The following is a 17943-nucleotide window of genomic DNA, read 5'->3' as shown; positions in this document are numbered from 1 at the left end:
ATGCCGCAAAAACTTCATGGTAGATGATAAGATTGTACCATACATGTTTGGATTTAGGGAGGTTTTGATATGAACCGAGAGACATCACTCATACAATATGCTTCAATGAAGATGTGAAGAAAATATTGTTGAAACTATCAAAAGATATTTCAATTCATGCCACATTGAAGAAGAATGAAGTTTCATGTTATAAATTTTGGGTGGATTACAATTTAGAGTAATTTAAAGTTATTGTATTTCATTAATGTATTTTAAGAATTTTATTTACGGTTACAATTACATAATGGTTAATTATGGCCATTAAGTATGAATGTTACAACTCTTGGAATGTCTCTAATAGTTTCAGTTTTATTTTGAGACTATATAGAGCCATGTATGTTGTATTTGCAAGTAAACTTGGAAAATATAGTAGTTTTATTTTGAGACTATATAGAGCCATGTATGTTGTATTTGCAAGTAGACTTGGAAAATATAGTAAAAGGAGCATTTGTGCTTTTCTTTGGCCAATGACTAAGTTTCTTTTCAATTCTATGTAGTTTAGGTTGCATGTAGAATCATTCAAGTTCGACATGATCAATCTTGCTTGTGGAGTGATTCAAATCTCAAACAAATGTTCTTGCGTTGAGATATTTGATCAACAAGAACCATTCAAGCTAGACATGATCGATCTTGCTTGTGGAGTGATTCGAATCTCAAACAATGTTCTTGTCTTGAGATATTAAATCAACAAGGTAATCCGAATCTTACTCACCTTGTAGTGATTTCCACATATCAGGTTTCATTGTATTTTTCAATTTTAATGTATTATTTTTAAGGTTTTAAGTTACAATTAGTTAGTGGTAATTATGGTATTGATGGGAATGAGAGTTACCACCTTTCAATTGATCATAGGTTAATTTAAGGTTTATTTTAAGGCTATAAATAATCATTCACGTTGTTGCTTTAGGATGAATTTAAGTTTTCATATTATGCTTCTTAAGCCATGGGCTTGTTTCTTTGTATTTCTTATGTTTAGGTTTGTATACTATAGTCATTCAAGTAGTCTTGATCAAGCTATCTTGTGGAGTAATTCGAATCACAAGTTTAGAAACTATTTTTTTTATTCTTGATCTTGATCATCAGTTGATCATCAAGGTAATTTGTTCCAAAACTTTCCTGTGGGTTGATTCCTTATCGTTTTTAAGGATCTTGAATAATTAAGATATAAAGATTTTATTCTTTAATAACGTTATTGGATTGAATTTCAAAATTTTCGTAACATTTAGTATCAAAGTTTTAGATTCTAGGTAGGATATATGTTTCTATTATTGTTTATTTCTTATTTTTCATTAAGAAATTTTCTTATTCTTTTTCATCTCTTCATTTTGTGTCAATCATCTAAAACAAAAAAGTGTAATTTTTGTTATTCTTTTCATATATATATATATATTGGTCTATTATGTTCTTATAAATCTTGTCTTGTTCTAAACTTTGTATTTTATAAAATCTTGAAACATAAAGGAAAGTATATGTACTTTGGCAAAGAATGCAAATAGACAAGAAAATGAATTTTTCCACCCATCTTTATCAAAGTAAATCAGTCAAATCTATAGGTGAGAATCTCGGTAATAATGATCCATTTTGAATAGCTTTCAATAAAAATTTAATGGAATCCATCGATTTATAAAATACATGTCTAAATTACGTTTAGAGATGAATTTATAGGATTAAGTAAGATTGAGACAAATTGTACAATCCATTAAAAAAGAGGAAGATTGTCTTATAGGCGAGACAATGCTTCAAATGATGAAATTGTTACTGATGATGTGAAGACGAGCAAAGACAAAGACAATATGCAAATATATGTTGCTCCATGTTCATTAGAGACAAAAGGAGAAAGAATGTGAGGAAGAAATATTTAACACATGTCTGTATAGAGATTAAAGAGAAGGAAGGTTATGTTACTAGAATCTATGAAGAGAACAATATTTTGTATATGAAATGACAAATACACAATCACATCAGCTCACATTTAGGATTTTTATGCTAAAAATAGGTAGACTGGATAGCTATGAAAGATTGGATAGACTTAAAAGAATTGAATGGATACAACATCTTGAGGATAGTTCATAGTTGTGACACTGAGTAAATGAGGGATACATGAATGAACGGATACTACATCTGAATGAGAGGAATCTTGACGAAGGATAGCTAAGAAAAACTTAAAAGAATTGAGCGTGCACATGACCTATACTAATAATGTGCACCTTCCTTTTCGGTGGTTTAATCTTAGGAACTCTATGGTTAAGCATGCTTTACTTGGAGCAATTCATTTTATGTTGGGTGACCTTCTAGAATTTTCCTGAGATGCATGTGAGTGAGAACAAAGCGAGAATAATTTATATTGGTCTGTGATAATAGTATTCACTCTTAAAAGTAAGTAAAGTAACTATGTCATAGGGGTGTATGAGAATGTCAAAGCCCATTAGGTACCAAATATGGATTTCGAATCCTAAGCATGAGGACGTAACAAATGGAATAAAAGCAGTACCTCTTTCAATAAGAAGTGGTTTGGGGACGAACCAAGGCGGAATATGTTGGGCATGTGACACATGAGTAAAGGAATGATACATGAATGAACCATGACGATCTTGATGATAGGATATCTAAGAAAAGCTTAAAAGAATTGTACAAGTTAGTGTCTATATAAACAAGGTGCACTTTCCTTTTTCGGTGACTAAATCATAGGAACTCCTAAGAATTTTCCTAGCATAGGTTCCCACACGACCATAATTATTTATATTTATGAATTTTTAAATTGATTGGATTCTAAATTTTCAAATATATTGAATTTTGTTTGGTGAAAGGGACATGGTTTGAATGTTCGTCCAAAGAAAAACTTTATTCAAGCCAAAATTTCTAGAGTACAATTAAAGTTCATAAAAAGTCCAATGCATTTACCCATTTTACGTCCGAGGAAGAAAGAGGAATACCTTGAGTTTGTGGCGCAGACATTAATGTATGAAAAAGAGTGATTGTGTAACAATTCATCCCAAGGAAATTTATCCATAATGATGTACTTGATATGCTAATGATTACATAACATTTACGTTAATATGATGATCTTTTCCATATTAAGCAAGTTATATGATGATGAGTGTCATATTGCATCATATCGTTAGATCGACATAAGACACAATCCTAAAAGCATGAAAATGATATTAATATAAATATTTACGAGCATGTGTTACTTAATGTAACAGAGAGATGAGACTAGAGGGTTGTGTCAGAAGAGATGATAAGATGAACATTAGAGGGACGTCATGCATATTGTATGTTCATAAGCATAGGATACTTCCCCTAGAGATGATGAATGCGGACGCGCACAGTATGACGAGCAGGGTGTTCATGAGGAGCATGACATTATGGGGTTTTGCTAACCTCCGGACGTCGCTACAAATTAGCTTGACCAGAGGGTCTAGGGGGTGTGCGAGCACCATGGGGATTCACACTCACACGTGTGGGTGGTGTGTAGGGAAGTACTACACATCCAATTTGTCCGAGACTGGAGGCCACATCTTAGATGAGCTAGAGATAGATCCCTAAATCATGATTGTATGTGTTTGCAGTTGCATGGCCCCCTATACTGGGTCACTTACTGAGTATTCTTCGAAATACTCAGGTCGTGTGCCACATCATTTTTCATGTAAAGGCAAGGCACACTTGTATGGACGAGGGTGGCATCGCGAGTAGAGACTGTAGCACGTGCATGCGCTAGACTTATACTTAAATTCCTAATCTTAGGTTAGAATAGGTTGTTTTGCCTTTCATTCTTTTAAATTATTTTGAATTTGTCTTTATTTTCTCTAAATTTTAGTGTTTTGTATTTATGGTTGTGTTTCCAAAGAAGCGGATGTTTTAAATGTTTTCGACATTTATACTATAGATGATGTTCTCTTTTAAAGTTATATTTCCGCATTAGAGATGAGCATGAGACGTTAGTAACGACTTTGAGTATATAGAAATTTAGGGTCGTTACAAATTTGGATAAGTATTCAAATTTAGATTGACACGACATTAATGGACGGAAAAGAGTGATTGTATTATAAGTCATGTCAAGGATTTGGATAAGTATTCAAGACCGAGATTCAGTACCTCCGATTGTCTCTTATATCCCCTACGACATGATCATGCTACTTATTCCTCACTTCTAAGAATAAAGATTATACACACAAACCAATACGAGATTTTTCAGCATGCTTTGCGACATGATCATGTTATTTATTCATCGTTTCTAAGATTGAAGATGAAGAGTTTTTTCAGCATGCTTTGCGACATGATCATGTTACTTATTCATCGTTTCTAAGATTGAAAACGACGAGTTTTTTCAACATGCTTTGTGACATGATCATGTTACTTATTCACGTTTCTAAGATTGAAGATGACCTATTCCCACAACTCAACACAAGTCATTATAGCATGCTTTGTTCTCACTCTCAAGCTTCTTAGAAATTTTTTGAAAAGGTCACCAACGTAAATGTACTCCAAGCAAAACATGCTTATATTAATTAACATTACTATTTCATATTTATATATAAAAAAACATAACTATAAAACCCTAAATACAAGTTTTCTTTCTGAGTATATACAATTACTAAAAACAAGCCCCCACCAGCTAGTACATTTTTTAGAAAATAAAATCCAATAAACTCTAAGTAAATATTCTCAATTTATTTATATTTATGAATTTTTAAATTTATTGGATTCTAGATTTTCAAATATATTGAATTTTGTTTGGTGAGAGGGACGTGGTTTGAATGTTCGTCCAAAGAAAAACTTTATTCAACCCCAAATTTTTAGATTACAATTCATTGAATTAATTTGAGAGAATCAATGACATTAAAGTTAAGACATAAAAAATATCTTACCATAGTCTCCCGGTTCATAATGCATAGGAAAATTTGAAGTTTGAGTAATGGGGAAGAAATTAAAAGCAAAACCAACCTCCACGACTTTGATTCAAGAGGACCCAAATATGGTTTTGGCTAGTACATCAACCGTAATTCTGATTTATTGGCAAAGAGGCGGAGAAACGGATTTATCATTCAATTTGAATCATTTCAAGAACGAGAAAAAGAACTACCACCCTCTTCTACATTTAGTTTTCAGTCGAAAAAGTGTAAACTCTTCAAGTATTTGACATGTTTTGCTTAAGGTAAGAGATATTCATAAGATAAGGACATAAAAAGTTTCTTCATGTCTGCTTGTTATTTCGATTCCAATTCTCACAAAAAAAATTAATTTATTTTTGTGAGGATCCTGATATGATGATGTGATGACGTTAGATGATAATATGATAATGTTATATGATGATGTGATGATGTTATATGATGAATTGATTGCGTTAGATAATATGATGTGATAATGTAATATGATGATGTGATAATGATAATGAATATGATGTTGACATGATGATGATGATGCATAAAGATGATGTGAGACGTATGATGAATGAAATGGCTTAATATGACGATGTTACATATTAAGATGGTACATGTATTAAATGCCACGATACATTTGACGACGAGTTTTCAAAGACAACCCTAATTAATGTTAATGATGATGAATGTATGAAGGTCAATGCGTGCATGTTACTAGAGTAATGTGTGAATAGTGTATAAAGTTGTGTCAAAAAGATGATTTAAAGATGAAAACTACAGGGACTTCATGCATTTTGTGTGTTTATATACATCAGGATATTTCTCCATTTATGACGATGAGTGTGGATGTATATACTATGATTAAAAGTGGTCATGCCTAGCATGAAACTTAGGGATCTGCTGACTCTGGCCATCACTATGGACAGTTACCTTGATTATGATGGGTCCAAGGGGTGCGAATCACTGGGGACCTACGCTCGCACATGTGAGTCATGTGTAAGGAAGTTCTACACATTCAATTTTTTCCGAACGGGAAACCCCCTATGATGGTTTTTAAATGATAAGTCCCTAGATCATGAGTTGCATATGTTCACGTTCTCTGACTCCAACAATGGGGTTACTTATTGAGTATTTTTAAAATACTCAAGTCGTGTGCTACATCTTTTCAGGTAAAGGCAAGACATCTCTATATAGCTAACGACGATATCGCAATTCGAGACCATGACACATGCATAGGGTAATTGTACTTGTTTTCTTAGACTTAGGTTAGAAGAGAGTCTTTTAATTTTAACATTATTTATTTTATTTAGTTTTTTGTTGTATCATTTAAAAGATGTTTGCTAACGGTAAGTCCATGACAATGATTTAAAATGAAGTTTATGTTTTATGATAAAATTTTAAATATAGATGATGATGGCAGTAGCAACTCTAGTACTCCGTGTTTATGATATATTTTGAACTTTGATTACTTTCACTTTAATGCGTTTATTTGAATCTAAATTCACCCGATAATTGTCTCTCTTCACAAGACTTTCCCATTTTTTGATTTATATATTACTCTCATTTCATACAATCTGCAAGCAAGCAAGAGAGTGGGATGAGAATATAGTGAGTATGGAGAAGAATCTCAAACATCCCACGCCCTCTTTGAACGGTATTCCTGATGATGGCTGCACAAAATCAAGAAATTAGAATTGTGATGCAGTCTGAGGTTGCCGCCTTTCAACCAACGCCCCTCCACCTTGCTTCAAAAAATGGAGACATCGACACCGTTCGAGCTTTGTTGGAGAACAACACGAGTGCTTGCTTGGTTTACGATAACAACGGGTTCATTCCTCTCCATTATTCAGTAATTAATGGACAAGTCGAGATTATGAAAGAGCTTATCAATGCAAGGCTACAATCTATTTGGATGAAGCTTGACGATGGTCAAACTATTTTACATTTATGCATAGAAAGTAACCATTTAGAGAGTATAAAGCTGCTTATTTAAACATTTATGAATACTATCCCCTGCTTATTCAAATGTCATAAAAGAAAGTTTAGATTATCTCAAAGTTATGTGTTTATCAAATACTATATTAAGCCGTTGATTAATGTGTATGCTCTTATTTTGTTTCGAAGTTGTATGTTTAAAAAATGTACATCATATTATAGATATCTCAAAGATAACGATTACTATTCTCATCTTGTCAACATGTTTGCTAGATTTTTTGCACCATCTTCTTTAAACACATCCCCTTATTCCACTAATCTGTGAGTGAAATGATATTATCTCTGTCTTATCTTTGAATATAGACCAGGTTCTTCACCAACTGAATGAAACTTTGACTATCTGTATAAAGAATCATCTCACGCTACTTCTTGCATAAGAATTCTAGATAGTCTATCATTCATGTCATCTCTCTTCCAACTTCAGCTATTGCAATTCATCCCATCATCCATGAGTTGCTCCCACTTAACTGTATCCTTCAACCATAGGGTCTCATGAAAGAATTCTAGTTCCCCTTCATCAGTCAGCAACAAATAGTGTAATGAAAGTGAATACCCATCTGGTACTCTAATTGTTCTTGATGATCTTCTCAACGTCTGCTCATGTGTAACGATCCTCTTCAGCTATTGCAACGTATTAAGCCTTAGTAGATTAAAGAGCAACACAATTCCAAAGCCTAGATATCCAACTCATCCCATTATCCATGAGTTGCTCCCACTTAGTTGTACCCTTCAACCATAGGGTCTCATGAAAGACTCCTAGTTCCCCTTCATCCGTTAGCAATAAATAGTATAATGAAAGTGAATACCAATTTAATACTCTAATTGTTCTAGATGATCTTCTCAACGTCTGCTCATGTATAACGACCCTAAATTTTCTACTTAACCTAAGGTTGCAAATGTACACATATCATGAACATTTAATGCGAAATTAACTTTATTGAAACTTTATAATAACTTAATCTTAAACTAATACAAATTAAAATAAAACTAATACAAATTATGCTACTAAATGGATATGCAATTTAACCGCACATATAAAGATTGCATGGGTTAATCTTCATTGATTATTAACTTGTATATAAAAAAGAATATACTTGTCATTTCCATTTAGTGTTTGATTGAAAATGAATTTTTAAAATTATATAGTCAAATCAATGGGAACATTATATTTTTTTAAAAAGAAATATTATTCTCTATTTTAATGCAATAATACATCTTAATATTCTTATTGTTTATTTATTATTGGCTCGTAGAAAAAGACAAATCTATTAGTCATATCAATTTAAAAATTATGCAGTCAAATCAACGAGGAAAATGATACTCTTTTAATATATTATTTTGTCCATTTTAACTCGACGATGTATCATATTATTTTAATATTTGTTGCATACGTTATTTTTTATTTATTTATTATTATTTGGTAGAAAAAAGAATGTGTGTATACTTCATTTTTGTTTGATTATTGAAAGAATAAGACTTTTGAAAATCACATAATCAAATCAACGACGAATTTATCTATCTATATATTCTTACCTTTCCAAATTGTATCAATTAAACCAAATTAGTATTCGTACAAATTTCTAATTCGAAATTCGAGATAAACTTAGAGTTTATATTAAACAATCCTTTTATAAGGCTACACGTCTTCTATGACATAATAAACTATAATATTGTTGAAAAATATATAATTAGTTTACTTAAGACTCAGCAAACGTGGAGCCTCATTCATGTACTATGGTTTATCATATATATATATATATTAGTCTTTGCATTAAGAAAGAGATAATAATAATGGAGGAGATTCACCAACCACCTATACCCTCTTCCAATTCTCCATATCAACCAAATCAAGAAATTAGCATTGTGATGCGGTCTGAGGTTGATGCCTTTCAACCAACGCCCCTCCACCTTGCTTCCAAACATGGAGACATCGACACCGTTTGAGCTTTGTTGGAGAACAACATGAGTGCTTGCTTGGTTTACGATAAAGATGGGTTCATTCCTTTCCATTATGCAGTAATTAATGGACTAAGTCCAGATCATGAAAGAGCTTATCAATGCAACACCACAATCTATTTGGATGAAGCTCAACGATGGTCGAATTGTCTTACATTTATGTGTAGAAAGTGACCATTTAGAGGGTATAAAGCTGCTTATTGAAACATTTATGAATCGTCATGAAGATTTCTTGAATACAACTGATGACAAGGGGAACACTATTTTGGATTTATCAATCAAGCTCAGACAAAGTGAGGTAAGTAATAAAAAAAAAAACTCCAAAGTAGCTTCCCTTCCCTACTCAATTATAGTTTACCATATATAACACATTTGATCTTTTATTAAAGACAAATATAGACATTTGCTTTCCATGTCGGTCACATAGGTATCATATTTGTCCAAATATCTTATATCTATTTATTGTTATTTCCATATTTTTGTAATTTATTTCATTATCCAAATGATTATAAACAGAGAATTTTCACTATAGGGTGGTTTTATTATATGACTGCTACCTTGAAAAATGGGACAATTCTCCCAGCTGGGAGTGCAATTATGGCATATCGACGACCAATACAGTACATGATTTACTCAATGGCAAATGTTGTCTCGTTCATGGCCTCTGTGGGCGTGATTCTGCTGATCATCAGTCGAGTTCCCCTAAAAAATAGGGTTTGTAGTTGGCTGTTAGTGTTGGCCATGTGCGCCGCAGTAGTTTTCTTAGCATTGACGTTTCTACAAGGATTTATAATGGTTAACCTCAAGCCTCTCAACAATCTTGCTGCAGGATTCGCTGCACGATTTGGATATTCGTTAGCATTATACTTTTTGTTTGGGTTGGTCGGGTTAGTCGGTCTATTCCACATAATTCGTTTTCTTGTTTGGGTGGTCAAAAGCTTATGTTGCTGCTGTTTCACCCACGACCCTTAAGTACACCACACCTTAAATATCATATAAATGCAATCGTATTATTTCAATACTATATTTCATCAAATACTTATAGTGATTAATGTGTATATTCTTATTTTATTTCGAAGTTGTATGTTTAAAAAATGTACCGATATAAGAACATGATTGATCATATTCCCCTATAGCTTTTCCTGGTTCCATACACTAAGATTCAACAGCTTTGAATGGTATCATCATTAAAATAAAGTAAAGCCTCTAGATTCAACTGCACATTGTTTAAATTTTGTTACAATGGCTCACTCCTAATCTTCAATGAACTTTTGCTTTGGCGAGACCCCTTTCCTGGTAAGGAAGGAGAACCAAATTTAAGAGTTCAAAATGAACCAAATCAAATCGAAATGAGAATATTATTGTTGTTTACGAGGATTTATTTGGAATTGAAATTATTGATACCAATTACATAATTTAGTAGTCTACCCACTTTATACGCACTTTACATTTTCATGTTTTTTAACTAAATAAAATGCATTTCTATGTCAATGTACAATTTTCTTATTTTCAACTCATTGAAATATATTACTAGAAAAACTATCAATATACAAAATTATACATTTGGTTCTTGAATTTTGAGTTTAGTTTAATTTGGTGATGAGTTTACAAAATCGGTATTTTAACTCTTAAGTTTGATTTTAGTAGTATTTGTTAGGGTAATACAATGATTCACACATTCGATTTCGATAAACACAAAGAATAAGAGAGAAAATGCAAAGAGAAATATTGACAGAGGTTTATGTTAATGACTTCAAATATGTACCGTAATAAAGAATACAAGAATGCAGAAAGTAGGGTTTCAGAGTACAACATAATGGGATCTATATATATATATATATATAGTTTAATTTACTATATATATAACTTTACTACCTAAAGTCCTCTACTGTATATAACGATCCACCGTAGATAGTTTTAGGATATATAATCATTTACTGTACATAGTTGTTTATTGTAGATGTCATTTGTCATATAAAGTCTTGCTATGTATGCAACCTATAAATGAGCAGTAGACTTCATAACCTAACAATCGTGACTGATCTAGTCAACCAAGAATTTTATTCTCAAACAAACATCAACATCTTTATTGTACAAGACCAATTAAGATTTTGTCAACATGTCTGCAAGATTTGTTGCACCCTCTATCTTCTCTAAACACATCACCTTATTCCACTAACCTGCGAGTGAAATGATATTATCTTCTCATCTGTCTTGTCTTTGAATATAGACCAGGTTCTTCACCAACTGAATGAAACTTTGATTATCTGTATAAAGAATCATCTCGCACTACTTCTTGCATAAGAATTCTAGATAGTCTATCATTCATGTCATCTCTCTTCCAACTTCAGCTATTGCAACGTATTAAGCCTTAGTAGATTAAAGAGCAACACAATTCTAAAGCCTAGACATCCAACTCATCCCATTATCCATGAGTTGCTCCCACTTAGTTGTATCCTTCAACTATAGGGTCTCGTCAAAGAACTCTAGTTCCCCTTCAGTAGTCAGCAACAAATAGTGTAATGAAAGTGAATACTGAATACCTACCTGGTACTCTTTCTAAGGTTGCTACTGTACACATATCATGAACATTTAATGCGGAATTAACTTTATTGAAACTTTATAATAACTTTAAACTTTAGTCTTGCATGCTTCAATTAATGCCTTGAAATAAACGAATACAAATTGAAGTAAAACGAAAAACAATACAGAATGAAAAGCCATATACTAACATTTATGCTACTAAATGGAAATGCAATTTAACCTATACTAACCTATAGTCTACTAAAATTAAAAATATGAAACTATCCTAAGCATGTGTCACAGTCTCGGAATTGCAATGCCACTGTCAGCCTTATAAAGTGAAAAAATATGAAACTATCCTAAGCATGTGTCACAGTCTCGGAATTGCAATGCCACTGTCAGCCTTATAGAGTGAATAGCTTTACTTTACGTGAAAAGTAGAGTAGCACGTGGCTTAAGTATTTAAAAAAAAAAAATACTTGCAGGACCCACCAGTTAGTTCACACCTCTTGAACCCCTTGAGCATTCTTTGGGAGCTGCCGGACACCCATAACTTTACTTTACGTGAAAAGTAGAGTAGCACGTGGCTTAAGTATTTTAAAAAAAAAAAATACTTGCAGGACCGAGCTGTCGGACACCCATTAGGTTATATGCAGAAACCGAACCCTACCCATTGTTGTCTTGTATGATGTTTGGTTATGTTTCGTAGACCAGCACCTTATCCATTGGGCCACAGAGTCGTTAATACATATATTGTTTTTCTTTCATTAAAATTTTCTATTATTATTTATTCTCCATTAATTTTTCAAAATATATATTCAAATTGAGTGGTAAATGTTAATTAAATGTTTGAAAATAATAGATAGATGTTTTAAAACCGGACCCTACCCATCTTTTGTAATGGGTTGTATATTCAATCTTAATTAAATATTTTAAAATAATGGATAGATATTTTAAAACCCAACCCTACCCATTTTTTGTTTATAGGTCAATTCCGCTAGGGATTAAACCCTCGAGTCCCTTGTTTTGTAGACCAAGGGTTGGATTCATTATTCAATTAAGTGTTGTTTGGGTTGAAAAATTTACTCTTTTTATCTAAAAAAAATATCCAAAACTAACTCCGCGTTAGTACTTGCCTAGTAGTGTCACGTACCAACTCTGCTAAGATCGAACCCAAAGTGTCTTGTTCACTAGATAGGCACTTTTATCTCTTGGGCCACGAAAAATAATTATTAATCTATTTTATTTATCTTTGACGTAAAATTTGAGTTTAATTGAGTAAAAAAATTTGGTAATATTTCCACAGTTAATGTGAAATCGTACACAATCCAATCTAAAATTTTATTACATTTTACATCATGTAAATAGTTAGAGCAATATAAATAAATAAATAAAGAAAAGATCGGTTGTAGTTTGGCGGTAGTAAGTTTATTTTCTTTTTATTTTCTTTATGGAGAAAAAGAGGTGGGAGGATTTATACCTCCCCAACTTTTAGAATGTAAATAATATCTTAAAATATGTCAATTATGGTACCTAGGAGATTTAATTTTCTAATGCTATAAATTGTCTCAATCATGACCTGTAATAAAATTTAAAAATATTTCCATTATTAAAAAATATTACTCAATAATAATTATACGGATTATGAGGACCTTCACGAAAATATAAAATAAAGTCACAAGAACTTATACTGAATTTTGATGATATCATATCATTATGAGAATATGTTGAGGATCAATATACACAACCAGTGGTATTAGAGTCGTGCCCCTAACTTCACCTTGTCAATAGACTCCTAGACATAAAACGATGATATCATATCATTATGAGAATATGTTGAGGATCAATATACACAACTAGTGGTATTAGAGTCATGCCCCTAACTTCACCTTGTCAATAGACTCCTAGACATAAAACTTACATCTTATTTTTTTCTAGGATGAGTGGGAGAATTTATTGAATATAAAGTGTAATGACCCAACTTCACGTACTGGTTGAACACCTAAAAGTTTAAAATATATGAAAATATACTAAAAGGCATTTCAATAAAATCAAGCTTGGGATACTCATTTCGGTAAAATTATTAGTGACGAGCTACGTGATACACACATGCAACCTCAAGAAATATTTTTCATGACTAATATCCATGACAACAAATAACAAAACGGCCCAAAATCTCTTGTTTCATAGACCAACACCTTATCCATTAGGCCACGAAATGATCATAAGAGACATCACAAAGGATGAAAGAAGACATCACAACGGATTGTGATAGAAAAAGAAGCTACAGTTTTTTTTTTCATAAAAAAGGAAGAGTAAGTTGGAAAATATTCAAGAAATGAATCATGAACTCAAACCCAAAGTCTCTAGTTTCGTAGACCAAGAGTTTTTTTTTTTTTTTTCATAAAAGGAAGAATAAGTTGGAAAATATTCAAGAAATGAATCATGAACTCAAACCCAAAGTCTCTGGTTCCAGAGTTTTCTTTTTTTCAAAAAAGTAAGAGTAAGTTGGAAAATATTCAAGAAATGAATCATGAACTCAAACCCAAAGTTTCTAGTTTCGTAGACCACAGCCTTATCCATGGTCGTCAATACATATATCTTTTTTATGAGCTGATGTTTTTATTTAATTATATAGCGCCTTATCCATGGTCGTCAATACATATATTGTTTTTATGAACCGATGTTTTTATTTAATTATATTTTTAATTATCTTGTACACTGTTTGGTTGTGTGAGCTACTACACATTAGTTTTATGGATCATGAACTAGACCTGTGCCTTATCCATTGGGCCAGAGAGTAATCAACACATATGTTATTTTTATTTAATTACATTTTTTTATTACTATTTATTCTCTAGTAATTTTTAACTATTTGGAAAATAATTTTTCAAAATGAATATTCAAACAAGTGGTGATCATTGAAAAAATCTTCAAATCAATGACCTCAAGATTTGATTACATTGTATGTTCGATTGAAGAGTCTAATAACTTAGAAACCTTAACTATCGATGAATTGCAAAGAAACTTGTTGGTATATGAGCAAAGATTGAATGAATGTGTGGGTGATGAACAAGCACTAGAATCGGTGAAATAGAAGGCGATTGAGCTTGTGAATTTTTTCGAGGAAGGGATAGCGAAAGAGGAAGAGGTAGATATTCATTTAACAATGGTACAGTTGAGTATTATAAGTGTCGTCAGTTGGGACATCTTAGATATGAGTGTCCCCAATTGGAGAAGGAAGCGAATCGAGTTTGATCGTGTGGAGAAAGAAGAAATGTTGTTGATGTCATATGTGGAGCTTATTAATCGATCAAGGAAAATGTTTGGTTCCTTAACTTAGGGTGTAAAAATTATGTGTACAAAGAAGGAATGATTATCATATCTTGATAAGTAATTTTAACAACCTGTGAAGCTTGGAGATAATTTCAAGATGGTTGTGTTTGGAGAAGGTAACATTAAGTTGCAAATTGTTGGACACACTAAAGTAATCACTAATGTTTCCTATATACTTGAGTTGAAAAATAACTTATTAAGTGTTGGACAATTGCAAGAAAGATGTGTATTTATTTTGATACTAACATGAACAAGCAGAATCTATCATCCCAAGAAGAGGTTTATTATGCAAACACCAAAGTCTGAAAATAAGATGTTCATATTACTGGATAGAATCATACCAAAACCTCCATAATGATGCATTTCCAAAGAGAAGTTTCTTGAGAGTAACACAAATGCCGCAATTAGTACATCCAGACATCTATATACCCATCAAATCTCTTTCCAACAGTAAAAAGAGATATTACATAAGTTTTATTGATGATTATCGATACAAGGTGTGAGTATATTTTCTTGTTGAGAAATCTGAAACCTTTACTGTCTTCAAGAATTATAAAAGTCTTGTTGAGAAAGAGACTAAAGATTTTATTTGTTGTCTGCGCACAGATAGGGTTGGAGAGTTCACCTCTCATGAATTCAAGATTTTTTGCAAAATTAGTAGTATCAATAGGCAACTTACTGTAGTCTACACTCGCAACAAAATAGAGCAATTTAGCGTAAGAATGGTACAATCATGAACATGGTTAGAAGTATATTATCAGAAAAGCAAGTTCCAAAGAATTTTGTGTCATGTCCTCAACAAAAGTTCAACAGTAGTAGTGGAAGATATGACTCCTAAGAGGCTTGGACGTGTAAAACCTAATATTGATTATTTTCGAGTTTTTGGATGCATTGGTCATGTTCATGTATTAGAAGGTAAGAGAAAGAAGTTAGATGATAAAACTTTTTAGTTCGTGCTATTAGGGATGAGTGAAAAGCCTGAAGCATAAAGACTGTATGATCTAATATTTAAGAAGATAGTTGTACTCAAAAACGTGATTGTTGAGAAAATAAGTGTTGTGATTGGGGCAAAGTAATGAAAAAGCTAAACTTAATATCCTCAAATAGGAAGATAGTCATACAGAAGGAATTGAACATGGCCAAAGTGAAAGAGAAGAGAAATTTAGTTTACCTTCAAGTGAATTATCTAAAACAAATTCTTCAACCTTTGAAGAAAGCACACCAGAAGGGAGGAATAGAAGAGTACCATTATAGATGGAAGATTGTATGAGCGGAGGAGAATTTTCTAAAGAAGCTGAACACAACAATTTTGTTCTACAATGTCATGGGTCATAAGCACCTCATCTCGTACTAGGCCTTAAGGTAACTCATATTCATCTCTATGAGTTGGACGTCTCACACTCTGCAGCATTAACTATCTCATGACTTATCTTGGGAGGTATAACTCATAACCAACATTGACTTATAGAGTTAACATTATCATCAAGTTCATACATGAGTCACGTTAGTCTATGACTCTCTATCCTGAGAAAAATGTCTACTAAACCTAAAACCCAACTACTTTGATATCAATCGTAACAACACAAGCCAACCGCCAATAAATATTGTCCGCTTTGACCCATTAGTATCATTGTCAGTCTCACAGTTTTAAAATGCGTCTACTCGAGAGAGGTTTCCACACCGTTGTAATGAATACTTTATTCCCCGTTATTCTTTTATTTATTATTAAAAAAAAATTACTAGTCAATTCTATTTAGTACTTAAATGAAAAAGAATTTTGCAAATCAAATCAACGAATAAATACTTTTTTCTCTAATTTGAACACGAAACTATACGATAATTATCTTTAATCTTTTGTTGCATAGGTTAAAGAATTTTAAAAATTATGTAGTCAAATAACAAAGGATACTTTTTTTAATATATTGTTTTCTCATTGTTGCATATGTTATTCTTTTTTCTTTATTATTATTTCGTACAAAAGAAACGTGAGTATGGAGGAGGACGCACATCACAAATAGAGATTGTGACATGTGCATAGGGTACTCATATTTAAATTTCTAGTCTTACGTTTGTAAAGGTTGTTTTGCATTTCATTGTTTTAAATTATTTTGTATTTATTTTTATTTTCTCTAAATCTCAGTATTTTGTATTTAAACACGTAAGACTATGTTTTCGAGAGAAGAGGATGTTTTAAATGTTTTTAACATTTATACTACTGACGGCATTTTCTTTTAAAAGTTATATTTTCGCATTAGAGATCGAACATGAGACGTTAATAACGACTTTGAATATGTAAAAATACAAGAGATTTAAGTTTCTCGGAGCTAAAGTCAAGAGGTTAAAGACTTAGCAACCATTCTAATTTGTATTTAATCTTAAATAAATCAAAGAAGATGCAAACTTACTCAATCCTTTAACAAATTACTCTATTTTTAGTTAAAGACTTCGGTTTTGTCTCTATTTTTTTCTTTGACTAATTTTCTATTTTCTTCCGATTTTAAATATTAAATGTATAATATCTTTTTTATTTCTAATCGACTTAGTATATATAAATAATATAAAGTCGATTCATCAATGTACTCCAACTAAAAGGAGTTTTGAAAATTACATAGTTAAATAAACGAGGGTATTTTTAAATTTCTCTGTTGCATATGTTCATGGTTTATTAATTATTGACTTGTATATACAAAATGAGTCTATTTTAAATTATTGTTTTCTCCATTTTAATATGATAATACGTTATTTGGACATGTTATTCTTTTATTTAGTATTGATTTTGTATTAAAAAACAAAAGTCTACTTCAAAATTACATAGACAAATTAACGACCAAAATTATACTTTTTTTAAAAAATAAAAATATGCTCTAATTTTTGCTTTGAAGAGGTAAGCGTAGACTTGCAAACGTGGGGCCTCGTTCATGTACTAAGGATGTTTATCACAATATAATATATTAGTGTTTGCATAGTATTTGGGAGCAAGAGAATTGGATTAAGAAAGAGATAATAATAATAATGGAGGAGATTCACCACCAACCTATACCCTCTTCCAATTCTCCATATCAACCAAATCAAGAAATTAGAATTGTGATGCAGTCTGAGGTTGATGCCTTTCAACCAACGCCCCTCCACCTTGCTTCCAAACATGGAGACATCGACACCGTTCGAGCTTTGTTGGAGAAGAACGCGAGTGCTTGCTTGGTTTACGATAACGATG

The sequence above is a fragment of the Cucurbita pepo genome, chromosome 3, assembly GCF_057944985.1.
Source record: "Cucurbita pepo subsp. pepo isolate OVF chromosome 3, ASM5794498v1, whole genome shotgun sequence".
Classification (NCBI taxonomy): domain Eukaryota; kingdom Viridiplantae; phylum Streptophyta; class Magnoliopsida; order Cucurbitales; family Cucurbitaceae; genus Cucurbita; species Cucurbita pepo.
This window is presented reverse-complemented; position numbering follows the sequence as displayed.